Source organism: Myotis myotis, unplaced genomic scaffold, assembly GCF_014108235.1.
Source record: "Myotis myotis isolate mMyoMyo1 unplaced genomic scaffold, mMyoMyo1.p scaffold_m19_p_3, whole genome shotgun sequence".
Lineage (NCBI taxonomy): Eukaryota > Metazoa > Chordata > Mammalia > Chiroptera > Vespertilionidae > Myotis > Myotis myotis.
This window is the reverse complement of record NW_023416335.1, coordinates 39986317-40000246: the sequence shown is the minus strand read 5'-3', so window position 1 is coordinate 40000246 and position 13930 is coordinate 39986317. Positions and strand designations below refer to the sequence as shown.

At 39.8% G+C, this 13930-nt stretch overlaps 1 protein-coding gene across 1 annotated transcript in view; it reads left to right on the top strand.

Moving 5' to 3' along the window:
- Positions 1–2854, top strand: part of HS6ST3 (heparan sulfate 6-O-sulfotransferase 3) — a 706262-nt gene extending 703408 nt beyond the window's left edge. The window contains exon 2 of the mRNA XM_036301024.1: positions 1–2854. This exon is cut by the window's left edge and continues 4422 nt beyond it. The gene's annotated coding sequence lies outside the window, so the exon portion shown is untranslated.
- Positions 2855–13930: the final 11076 nt, after the last annotated feature.

Sequence of the window (13930 nt, the reverse complement as noted above, 5' to 3'; positions counted from 1 at the left end):
CCATTTGGCTGATTTAACAAAGAAACTCAAAATGTTAGTGACTTCAATAAGATGGAAGAATTGTTCTCTTACTTAAAAGACAAACTGGTTGGATAACTGGTGTGTGACATTACCAGAAACCGAGGCACTCTCTTGCTCTCTTGTCCTAATGTGCAGATTCCATCTCCTGGCCCAAGATGGCTGCTGCAGCTCCTGCCATCTCATCTACATTTAAGACAACAAAGAGAGGACATGGAAGGAAGTTGCACATATCACTTATAGCCACATCTTATGGGCTAGCACCTAGCCATTAGCTACATTTAGCAAAGAAAGGCATGAAATGTCTTTATTATTGGTTGCTATGTGCCTTGATATGAAGGTCCTATTATTTAATGAAATAATGTAAAAATTAATGCTGATGAAACTACTTGTCTCTGCACAAAGGGGAATTAAAAAATACATCCAGTGCTTTTTGATGTCATCTATATAGTCATATGTTTTACAATAGATAAGATTAAAATTCATAACTTTATATAGCACTTAATGTTTTTAAAAACATTTTTACCTTTAGTATCTCATTGATCTTCACTACATTCTTATATGTTAAATAGGACCTCTACACATTACCCATTAGATAGTTTGACATGGAAATTCAGACATGTCGAGAGATTTCCCAAAGATTACAGTTTACTAACAAGGAAGTTGCTCGGAGCCCCAGACTTTTGACTTCAAGTCTTTCCTACTATTTTGTGCTGCTTAGCATCAGATTTGGGGTTGGGAATTGAAAAAAAAATATGATTCTAAACCTTTATTGATTTATATCTTCCCTTACCTTTTCATGGAACTGCAGTGACTTAGATAATGCCAAGGAGACTGGCAGAGTTGGCCCGTAAGCCCCTGTGTCTAGTGAGGAAGCCTGTTAATAGGAGTGAAATGGCCAAAAAACTGTCAGTGCTGCAGGGGCAACTGAAAAGCACAGGCACTCAAACACTTCTTGCTCATGTTCACCCCATCCAATCCCAAAACTACTCAAGGACAAGGCTGAGGGGATGTGCTTACACCTCCTTAGGGAAGCTCAGTGTTAGAAATACTTAAAATCAGTAGCAGCCTCAGTGCTGAAGCTTAAGGGGTGATCAATAGAACCCCTGCTCTAAAAATTTACTTTTGTCTCTACCTCTTCCCCAGGTCCCTAGAATTTTATCAGCAACTTATTTTTTTTTTGGTTCCTAAAGGTTTTTAAATTTTTTTTTCAGTGATTCCCTTTGCACATTTGCTAAAGAGAGGAAATGCTTTAAGCTGTCATAAGCTAACACCTTCACACAGAATGTTTATTTGGCCTCTAGCTCAGAAGAAGGTCCTATGTAATAGGATCATGTGGGGTGGGGAGAGTGGGGGCTTAGGGAGGCTGGGAATAAGCATAGAAAACAAAGTAGAGCTCCTAAAAAGGAAGCAGACCTTGTAAAGGTGGAAAGATGAGGAATTAAATATGTGCCAGAAAATATTGAAAAATAGAAAATAACTAATATGCAGCTTCTGTCCTCAAGAACAAGAGCAGTCTGGGGACTGTAATTCTTTTGGCCATTTAAAAGGGCAGCAAAGGACATGAGGCTCATGAGACAGGACAAGAGCATGGGGATAGTTTTAGGGGCTGAAACAAAGACTGAATGAGTTGGCTCAAAGAGAAAGCTGGGTGGGACTTAAGTGAAGAATACCCTGATCTGATCACAGCTGTGTCGCCAAGATTTCTCCTTTCCCATTGTTATTGTACCTCTGCTGGTGTCCAGAACTCTGACTGGATGTCTCCAGGCTGGTGTCAGGGCTGGCTGAGTCTGATGATCTACTCAGTTGTGTCATCTCTGGGAAGCATGCCAAGGTTCTTTCTCCAAGACACTTTTAGCTTTTCTTCTGTTCCCTTCTTCCATCTCTAGTGGACATATAAGCCTGTTATTCTCTCACCATATTCACCTGGACATATGTGAACTGATTCCCTAAAACTTTGAATCAGCCCTTTTGGGCAAGTGGGTTGGTTGAAAACCTGTGTGTTTTGTAACCTAATGGATGGAATGCACATGGATGTAAGCTTCGTGACACACAGAACCAACTGATCTTGCAGAGGTGCTGAGATTCCAGAGGACTGGCCTCGCTATAAACACCAGCAACATCTGCAAGACAAACACCCCCTGGACTTCCAGGCGAGGACTCGAGGTAACCTCACGGAGCTCTGGATCTGAGAACGCGAAAGCACAGATGTTTCTTGAACTTGTGTTCTAAGTTGTCTATGGAACTAATGTGTCATCCTTTGACACACGAAGTGGAATCTCTGTGAGTTCCATGTTCTGCTGCACTGTGGTATCTCATCAAAGGGCCAGATGTCAGTGCTGGAAAACCTCAGCTCTTGCCAGGGAAAACCATGATCTGAGGAAGCAGAGTTTGTGTGATTTAGTCATTGTCACATTTGTCTCCCACCAGCTTGTCGTTATTTTTTTTCAAATCACGTGATCCACTTTTCTCTTCTGCCCGTGTTTTTTATTCCTCCCAGAAGTACATTCTGGGTTTTGCTTGCATTATTTTTCATTTAGTGTTTCAAAGATTTAAAAAAAAAAGTTGGAAAGAAAAATCTGGACTTATAGCTGGTGCCCCATTTTAGATGTAAAGATAGTTACTCAATAGATAGTAAATTATTTCTCCTAAGAGATATTTCCTTTGGTTTCTGTGCAACAATATGTATGAACTCGGGTACTAGGAGATTGTATTGTGACATTATCAACCCTTATTGCTATTTAAAAAATGATAGTTTGTAGAACTGAGGATTTCCATTGATGTGAAGCACAATTTAATGAATAAGTTAGCATATTAAACTGTTGTGATGTCAAGAACAATTGTTTTCCCCTGTGATTTTGTTAGACATTTTTGCAAAATGAGAAAAGTTGGTTAAACACTTTAAGGGATTTATGGAAACTGAATCCACAGGATCAGCTTTGTCAAACGCAAAAAAATCCATGCTCTGGATACTAATGTGGTTATTGGATGTGAAACTTTAAAAGCATAAAAGTCAAAGAAAATATAGATTGAAACAATTTAAAATCTCTGAGGCCAGGGAGGATTTCACAGGCTCTCAAACACATAAGCTTCTAAAATCATGGTTCTCAGTAACCCTCCCCATTCCGTGCACACTCCAGCACATTGACATTCACTGTGAAATGTGGAAAAGCAATGCAGACATGGAGGGAGAAGGAAACGATGCGAGAAAGAATGGTGAGAGAGTACAACATGAATTGGAGCTAAGGAATTAGGAACTCTGTCTAAAAGGAAGGAAAAGAGAGAGGGGAAAAAAAGAGGGAGAGAGAGGAAACGGGAGAAGAAAACCACAACAACTGCCCTGGCCAATGTGCACAGTGGTTAGAGCATTTGCCCATGCCCAGAAGGGTTCAGGGTTCATTTCTCAGTCAAGGGCACCTACTTGGGTTTGCAGGTTTGATCCCTGGCTCTGGTTTCTGGTTGGGGCACATGCAGGAGGCAATCAATCTAAGTTTCTCTCTCTCTCTCTCTCTCTCTCTCTCTCTCTCTCTCTCTCTCTCTCTGCCTTCCTCCCCCTCCTACTCCCTTTAAAAATCAGTGGAAGAATATCCTCAGGTGAAGATTAACAAAAAACAAAAAAAAAGAAAGCCATAACAATAATGAAAACTAATATGGGTCTGTTCACAATTTCCAAGTGTATGGTTTGTCAGATTCTTAAAAATATCTGACCAGTTCCTATATCATAAGCAAAGCAAGCAAAAATTGATAAATAAGATATTAAACTTTTATGATGTCAAGAACAATTGTTCTGCCTGTGATTTTGTTAGATATTTTTGCAAAATGAGAAAAGTTGGTTAAACACTTGAAAGGATTTATGGAAATTGAATCCGCAGGATCAGCTTTGTCAAACTGAAATGTCTAGTACCGAATAGTTTCTTCATTTAAAAATCCCTTGAATGATGCAATTTATTGTTTTCTTTTTTTTCTGTAGATTTTTGGATTTCTTCCTTGCTTATGGGCTAGCCACTAGTGAGATTTGGAGCCTTAGGAGAATGTCATTTGACCATGTCCCAATAACTAGTGGGAACCATATGCAATGGGAACTTTAGAACAATTGAAATAGGCATAGGAAAAGCTCCAAAAGACAATAGAAGTCAAATGTGTGTAGGCATGTGCACATGTGCACACACACACACACTCACACATACACACACGGAAACACATATTTTGGGAGCTCTTATCTCCCAAGAAAAACTTTAGATAAGTTAAGAAAAGAACTAAGAAACACTCAAGATTTACTTTTTCCACTCCATTCACCTTGAAAATAGTGTTAAAAATAAGATTTTAAAAATGTGAAAAATATTGAAAATCTGCTCTCAATATAGTAATGTTTCATTATCACTATATTTTTTCACATCAAATATAAATTTGAAAATTAAGTCTAATTCAGCATAATTATGTTTTTATTTTATAAACAACGTTGATTTTTTTATAATTGTAAATAATACATAATCTTAGATCATGTGGAAAATAAAAAGTACTGAAAAATCTGTACATTTTAGAGCCAAATCCTGACATGATTTTGATCTATTTGCCTTCATATTTTTTTATGCAATAGCAATTAGAATAAAATTTTAAATAACAAATGTTTAATAATAGAATAATAAATCTATGCAGTGTAAATGCAGATATTAATATCTTAATGCCCATTCTTTGAAAACATCATTTTAATAGCTGTACATAATTTTATCATTCTTATATTTTGGGGTATTTTGGTCATTGTCAATTATTCTCCTGGTAATATAAATACCACTAAGATTAATATATTTGTACATAAGTAGCTTCTATGTAAGTGTCTTTGTATACCTGTGGGAGACGGGGCAGGGGACCACTTATTTGTACCTTCCTAACAACCCCAAAAGAACAAATATTCCAAAATGTCAACATTACAGAGACAGAGCTAAATGAATTGTGGGAGGGAAAAAGTTGAAATGAAAGTTACCCATCTCATCAAAGAAAATTGTATGGACCTCTCCAGAACCACCTCAGAGCCCTGAGCTGAAGGTCTCATTCCCCCAGCATGCTGGGAGCTTTGGCTGCTGGCTACCTGCTCTCAGCAGTCTCTCTCAAGGACTTGCCCTCCCCTCAAGGTCACACCACATTTTGGGGCCAATATGAAGGTATCTGCTATGGAGGTAAAGGTCTGGCCTTTTGACTAGAGATATCTCACCTCCAAAGTGCCCTGTAGGGTCAGCTGAGGACTTCATTGCAAAGCACCCCAGTTCACTTTCCACCTCTGCCCCCTCTTGTGGCCCTCACTCCCCCACGGGTTGTTCCCAATCAGCTTTCCTCACTCCCATCTCCAACATAGTCTCTGCCTTCCAGGGACGTAGACCAGACTTGTCCATGCTCCAGCCTCCATAGCCCTCTGCTGAGTTTCTTCTTTGTTGTTGCACCTGCTGATTTCCCTTCCTGTCTTTTGGGTTCAGCTATGAAAAGTTATGTTGGCATATTTTGTCCAAGATCCCTCCTTGTTTATGGCTGAAAGAAGAATCTTGTTAGCTCAGTCTGTCAAGTTCCCAGAAACAAGTCTGCTCTCAGGTTTTTAAATTTCCTTTGATTCTGTGTTTCCGTTGCTTTTTCATTACTCGGCACTTCATCACATTCTTTCTATTTCAAGACTCCAGGTTGTCACAATTAACTTTCGCTCCTTCCCTACTATGGGGGACTTTTCTCTCTGTTCATTTATCTCTGTCATAAACCTCTCTCTTTGTAATCATGCCCTTTAAGAATATTTTTATTTTCCTACTTATGATTATATTTGAAATATGTTACTTTACCTTTTCACTTCTTAATTTTCATTTTCAAGTTTTAATCTTACATTTATGCTTGAATTTTCCTTTTATTTTTTTTAATTTATTGTTTTTAAACTTTTCATTGGTCCAATTTTTTAATCTCTTATTTTAAAACTCATTCATTTTATCCATCTCTTACTGCTTACCCTTTCATTTTTATTGACAGTTTGTTTATCTTTGTTCTCAATTTTCTATGGCAGTTTATTTCAGTTTCTCACTGTTGGTTATAATCATCTCTTATTTTGAAACAAATTTATTTTATCCCTATTATTTGTAATCAACATGCTGTGCTCTTGTAATTTCTACTTTCTAAACTATACTTGGGTTTTTTGGGGGCTTTGCGTGTGCCCATTTTTGTAAAACTTTTATAGATACCTGAAAACAATATATATATTATTAAATTATATAGTAAATAAGATAGCTCTCTAATATATATATATATATATATATATATATATATATATATATATATATATATATTAGAGGCCTGTTGCATGAAGAGATTCATGCAATAGGCCTTCCTTTCCCCTGGCTGCTGGTACTGGTTTGCCTCCAGCAACCGGGGCCCAGGCCTTTGCTCTGGCCGAGTTCTGGCCGGAACCGGCCCCAGAAACATCAGGCCTCGCTGCTCCGCCGGCCCTGGAGCTGTGAGGCCTTGCTGATCCAATGGCCCTGGAAATGTCAGGCCTCGCTGCTCCGCCGGCCCCAGGCCATCAGGCTTTTCTCCACCACTTGGAGCCTATGTATCCAAATTAACCGCCATTTTTGTTGGCTGTTGATTTGCATATCATGCTGATTAGCTGATGGGAGGTGTAACAAAGGTACGGTCAATTACCATGTTTGTCTATTATTAGGTAGGATATATAAAGTATATACACAACTAGATATTACATATATCTTTGTATATATAACTTAATTTTAATACACATATATATAGTACATGCACATATATGCATTAATATAAAATATTTAATTTATCAAAGATAGTGAGTGCATGCTAAAATCTCCTACTATAGTTGTGCTTGTATCATTCATCACAGTTTTTAGTTTATATATTTTGGTGATTTGTTCTTTAGTATTTATGAATTCCATATTCTTTTTTCGTTGTTAATTCTCATCAGAGGATATTTTTTCCATTGATATTTTTAGAGAGAGTGGAAGGGAAAGGGGGAAGGGGACAAAGAGAGAGAAACATGGATGTGAGAGAGACACATTGATTGGTTGCCTTCTGAATGCACCCTGGCCAGGGCCAGGGATCGAACCTACAACCCAGGTAGGTGCCCTTGACCAGAAATCAAACCCAAGACCCTTTGGTGCTTGGGCTGGTGCTGTAACCACTGAGCAACACTGTCCAGGGCTCCATATTCTTTATTGATGAGACTATTACCATTTTCAATATAAGATGACCCCTTTTGTATCATTTAATACTTTTTGTTTTCATTTTGATCTTATCAACGTTTGTAACTTGTAATTAACATGCAGTTTAAGTTTTCTTCACATAATCTGTCTTTGTCTTTTAGTTTGAGAATTGTTATGATTTATAGATTGCTATCTTCTGTTGTTTTCTTATTTTATGATTTGTATTACTTATGCTTCCTCCTGTTATATTTTCTGTTTTGATAGGCTGCAATTTCTGTGGAACTAGTGTTAAGAATGCAGCATATTTGTTTGACTTTCCTTTGTGTAATTTACAGATATTTACATTTATATGCTTTTCTCATCCTACTTCTCGTTGTTTGTTTCAATTACCTGAATAACAACCCTGGGTTAGGAAGAATCTGGAACTTTAGATTCCTCTTGTTATTGCTGTTGTTACAGTGTTATTATAGTTAGCATTGTAACTACATCAAAAGAAGACAGGAGAATAAAAACCAGGCAAACTATTACTCTCATCCTAATTTGGAAATACTGAGTCACTTTTAAAGTAAAATTTCTCACTCTTCTGGGTGATGCTTGCATATCTGAGCATTTAAATTATTCAAACAGTTGTTGCCTGTGAATAAATGAAGAATAAATGAAGATAAAGAGAAAATTAGGACCTCTCAAATTGGTGTTTGAAAATCATGGGGTCACCTAGCTTTCCAGAGGTCATTAGTTCCTGTGAATAATATGTTTATTCAGTGAGAAGAAAAAAAAACATTAAAGGAGTAAAAATTTTATGAGGATTCTAGAAACTCAATTGTTTTCAAGTTTAATTTATGACTAAAACCATCATAATATATGCAAAAGAAGGGAGGGGAGTTGAATTGGTCTTTTGTATGGCAGGAGTGTGTTAAAATTTAAGAGTATAGCCCGACTGGTGTGGCCCAGTGGATTGAGCATCATCCCATGGATCAAGAGGTCCCCATTTAGATTCCTGGTAAGTGCACAGGTTGCAGGCTCAATCCCCAGTAGGGAGGCAGCCGATGGATGTGTCTCTCTTATCATTGATGTTCCTATCTTCTCTCCCTCTCCCTTCCTCTCTATCTAAAAATCAATAAAAATATTTTTAAATATGTAACAGTATAATTTAAAATATTTCTAATAACACTGACAGTTTTTTTAACTATAAAGAATTATTTTCTGGAGAAGAAAAATAGTACCTTCACAAATTCATGGTGCTCATTTTATCTGGGGCACAGCCAGGTGCTACTGGTAATGCCCTCCTCTTGTCTCTATGCCTACAGATGTTAAACAACACGAAATTATTAAATCCTTGCAAATCAGGGCATCACTCCCAGGGGCTTTGTCAGAAAACCTACCAGTAAATTTAAGCAGAAACATATATATTACTGTCTACGAAGCCACTGCTGATGGTTAATATCCACATGTGCAGTGGAAAATCACAGCCAATAACCACCCCACACACACACACAGACACACACACACACGTGAAGGTAGAAGCAGAGAGCTGGGTGTTAGCTCAGTCACCTATGAAGAACCACGATCCTCTGCTAATGTTGTTATTTTCTTTGCTCTCTAGGAGAGAAAGCCATCCCTAGGTGAGATTCTGAAATTTAGAAAAAATGCATAGTACCCTTAGCATCATGCCATGATGTACATCCTTGCTATTAATAACCAAATTTACTCAAAATCATTGGGGCATGCTTTCATTAATTTTCAGAAGTCCCAAAACTCAGATTACTAAGATTTTCGTCTTCCATAATAATTTCTGTGGCTCAATAGAGGGTCAGGAGAGATTCCACAAAATATTTACCAGAATGGTGATAATTTAACTCTTTTAAATGTTTCCTTGCCTTTCTCTCTTTTTTTTTTTTAATCCTCACCCAAGGATATGTTCTTCATTGATTTGAAAGAGAGAAAGAGAGGAAATGAGAGGGAGAGAGAAACATTGATGTGAGCAGAAACATCCAGAAGTTGCCTCACACACATGCCCTCACCTGGTTCAGAAAGAAACCCATGAGCCTTCAGTGCATAGGAGTACACTCCAATACTGAGAAACACCAGCCAAGTCACCTTTTTTTTTCTTTTTATTATTCCTTTAACTAAGAAACATTCACTATGCATTTTCTATGAACCAGGCACAATACTAGATGCTGAAGTTAGAAGAATATGGTCCCTCCAATTCCAAACACTGTAATGTTTCCAGCAGTCTCTTTAGCACCCATAGGCCAAATGGCAGGTACCCTAGAAAAGGCTCCCATCTTGCCCCAAGCTATACCTCAGGGAACCTCTCCCCACTCAATCCTCTAAACTTTCAATCTCCACCCTTCTCATTTACTCCAAATCAGCACAATTTAACCCAAATCAGCATTATGACACACTCATCCTGGGCACCCTCTCTCCGTGTGCCCTGACCTACAACCACAGACCAGCTCTACCCAACTCCATGCCCAGCTCAACATCTGGCCTCCAGCTCACACACAAGCCTGGCCTCCTGACTACCTAGGGTTGAAGGGCAGGGGTTTCCATAACCCTCTTTGATCCTATACCTTAGATATAAGATCCTAAAGGTCAGTGACAACTTCTGCCTTTTGACTATGATTAATAGCACCCAGCCTAGCACATAGAAGATAGTATACATTGGATGAATAAAATAGTAGTGAAAGAATCAATGAGAGAATGATTCCAACTTACTTCTGGGGCAAGCTTGTAAATCCCACTGTCTATAATGACCTATATTCTGACGAATCCCAGACAGTGCTGACTAGATACCCATTTTTGTAAACTAATGAGCACTTCTATGTCTTTCACTCCCTCAATTCAACTTATCCAAAATGAAACTCATTATCTGCACCTTTTCATCTGAAAAAATTGGTGCTTCCTTCTGCACTGCCTTAACCTCCGTTCATTTATGAGCTGTATAACTTATTGGGCCACTCAGGGTAAAACACCTGATCACCCTCAATTCCTCTAATCATCCTGGTAACGCTGTCACCAACATCCATCCTCTCCTCTCCATTCCTACAATCGCCTAGTTTATACCTTCCTCCTGTCTCATCCTGTTTGCCAATAGAAGCTTTTTATGCATGTTTTACTCTTCAAAGCAATACTATGAGCCATTATGATTTTTTAATTAGAAAACTGAGTACCAGAGAAAGTAAATGGATACACAGTCGATAAGTATTAGAGCTAGGATTTAAAGTCAGTTTTGCTTCAACCCAAAGCCCAAGTTCTATTATGAAATAGTTATTCTCCTAGCTTCCAAAACCTTTCCTCTTGGCCTGTCTCTGCCTTTTCAAAGACCTGGTCATATCACTCCTCTTCTTAACCAGTTTAATGGAGACTCATTGACTTTAGGATTGAGTAAACACTCTGTAGAGTGGCACTTAGGGACAAACGCCCGCTACCCTTCCCCCATTTGCCCCCCTCCCCCTCCACACACACACACACACATGCTCTTTAGTAATCTGTCCTCTATTCTAATCACACAGAATTCATGCAGAATTCTCCCAAATGGTTTTGGGGAAAAACACCTAAGTGGATGGTAAGTTGGGTAAGATGAAGTTGATTAAGAAGGTAAGGGCAGAAGTTAAAGGACAGCAGGGACCTGGACATTCTTTAGGTGGAGGGCCACAAATAGAAAGATAATCAATTTGGCTGAGTAGGCAGCTCTGGTTCTACCCCCAGACAGAAAAGAGAGCAGAGAAGACTGAAATTCTCTATTGGAAGATAATTCTTTGGTGAGCTCCACCCTAGAACAAGGGTGGGGAACATCGGGCCCACGGGCTGTATCAGGCCTGAAAAATCATTTGGTCTGGCCCTGCCAAGGCAGCTGCAGGTGGAACTCAGAATTCAATAAAACTGGGAGCTTTTTTCAGAGCAACATAAAGTTATATTAAGTGAATTATGTAAGGGAATGATGTTATAAACATCCAAATGGCCCTTAGCAGCAAAAAGGTGCCCCACCCCTGCTATAGAATGACAATAGTAGTTGAGAAGAGTCCAATTTGATATTGAGGAACTCTCACAGCAGTGAAGCCATGAGTTATATGCAGGAGGCCATGATTATAGGGTCATTTCTGACTTAATGAAATTTCTTGTGTGCCTGTTTTTGGTCATGACAAGGGGGGGACCACTGGGGACATCTTGCCCTACTTTTACTTAGCCAGTCTTTGGAGGGGAGAACCTAAGAACATTGGCAATTGAAAAAAAAAAATAGAGGCAATCTGCCAAAATCACTGAGGTTGGTGATGAAAAAGAGATACAATTACTCTTAGTATAATTTTAAGATTTCCCTATATAATTCTATAAGGACAAATAATCCTAACATTCAGTTAACCAGAATATTTGTATTTCCCATGATACTGCTATCCTTGGATTCTTTTCCCCATACAAGTGGAGTTTATCATGAAGCAATATCTTTTAGTTTGAATTTGGCCTTTTAGTTTGTTTTCCTACTTTAAGACTCACTATCTTGTTAGCATGTGCTTCCTGGACTGTCTATGAATTTCTCTGATGGAAGCCTCAAGGTAAATTGGTTTGCTTTGCCTCCTGAGATGGTAATTTAGATAGACAAGAAAAAATCAGACTCTTGAACACTTTCATTGGCCTTTCATGATCAAATCTCCTCGTAAACAATCAGAAATAAGTACAGTGGTGAATTAACCCCTTGCTGGCAAGAAGAAACCTGTTCTAGACTTGGGATCTGCCCATCTCTAGCCTTAGCTCTCCCCCCACCTCCCAACGTGCCCAAATTACAAGGCCATTCCCACATTTACAGGACCAGAGGTAGTAATTCCAATAGAGGCCCCGGCCTGCTGATCTTCCCGCTCCACCTCCCCACTTGTTCCATCCCACACGGTGAGAGTCTGGTCTCAAGTCTGTGGAGACTTTAGGCCAAAAGTCTAGGCTGAGGCCAACTCTGCCCTCAGCACTCACCCCTTGGATGGACTCCCAGCAGGCCAGCTTGGATGTTAGGAAGAAGCTGTGCAGCCCCAGGTGCTGTTGTGGGTTCCATGGGCAGGGTATTCTGAGGTGCTGGTACCTGGAACATGGAGTAGAAAGAAGGATAGTCACAGGCTTCGGTTGGACACATCCCTCCGGGCCCTGATGAGTTCTTCCCCTAGGGAGGGGCTTGATGGAGGAGGACCAGAGTGGGCCCACTGTGCACAGGAGCCTGATGTGTGGGTCTCAGCGTGGATTGGCAGACACCGATTCTGCCAATCAGTGTTCATGCACAGCTCACTTCATCTCCTCATTTCTGGACTCTAAAAATGTAGTTCATAAATAAATATTAGATACATGTAATGGAACAAAGATCCCAGGATCAGGTCCAATCTTAAGGTGTTCTCAGCTAACATCTGAACACAGAGATGGATCAGACTCATTTTCTCCTGGAAAGAGTTGGCCAGGAATGAAGGAGGGGCCAGAATGGAGAGAGGGCTGTGTACACTGTCGGTGGGTAGTCTGAAGCCACAGATTTAGTTACACGTCTACCCTAATAATAAACCAGACTTTCCTAAGCTCTGGACAGGAGGTAGGTAGCCTCAGCAAAGCAGGAGAGGAAAGACCTCCAAGTGGCACTTCACCTGCATAATCACCTCACTGTCAGGTGCACAACACTCCCAAGGAGGCCAATGTGGTCCATTTGTACCTAAGCTCCCAGAAGTTAGGGAGGCAAGTCAGTGCTCAACACTTTGTTACTTTCAGGGATGTGGAGACATCCACTCGCTGTGCTCTGACTCACAGTCTCTGCTCTGGCTTCAGGCCTCGCTGTCCTGTTTCACATTAAGTTGAAAGCAGACCCTGCCTCAACTCTCCTTAGAAGTAGGTGAAGTATAAGTCGGTAAATAAATAAATAAATGTATCTGAGATTTGTCTGTATGGAGCAGGCTGCATGGACTGGAAGGAGAACCTACAGGTTCTTATTTATGTATTTATGTATGTTGTATTTATTTATTTTTATGAACCAAGACAGTCTTGTAGGATGAAGAAGCAACAAGTACTGCAAATATAAATGCCTGAGTCACATGCCCTGTCCTAGGAGAGCTCCAGTCCTGAGAGAACTCAGTCACTGGGTTCTTCACTTGAGGCCCCTGGCCATCTACTGTTGTGTCAGTACTGAACACCCGAGAAATGTTATTACTGCTACTCATAGAAGGGCACATGTGGAAGTAATTAGCAAGTTATTTAGTTCTCTCTTTTCTGCAAACAAATAAAAGAAATGGGGCATTTTAGTGCCTTCCTGCTGAAGACCGAAGCATTTGCACGTGGCTTTGAAGCACTCTCATCCCTGAAACAGTGGCTTGCTCTCTGCAATATGAGGCCAGTCCATATAGCTTCTTTTGCAATTGCTAATATGTTAACGTTCGGCCCAGGATTTAAACATGTTATTGATGGCCAAGTTTGAACATCATCTTCTAAGTTGTCTCGTCTGAAGCAAACACTACTGTGGATCTATTTCCCTTGTCTCTGCTTCCAACAAAGGGCAAGCAATTCTCCATCTATAGCTACAATCACTATACAGGGTGAATAGATAGACCACTACCAGACTCCACTCATTTCTACAGTACCGAGGATTGAGACAAAGAGCGAAAGGGTTGATGGTAGGGGTTGACTGTGCAACTCTTCAGTAATGTCCTTGCCTCTCCTTCTGCAAGGGTGTTCCTCCCCTGCCCTGTTGAACTCAGGCATGG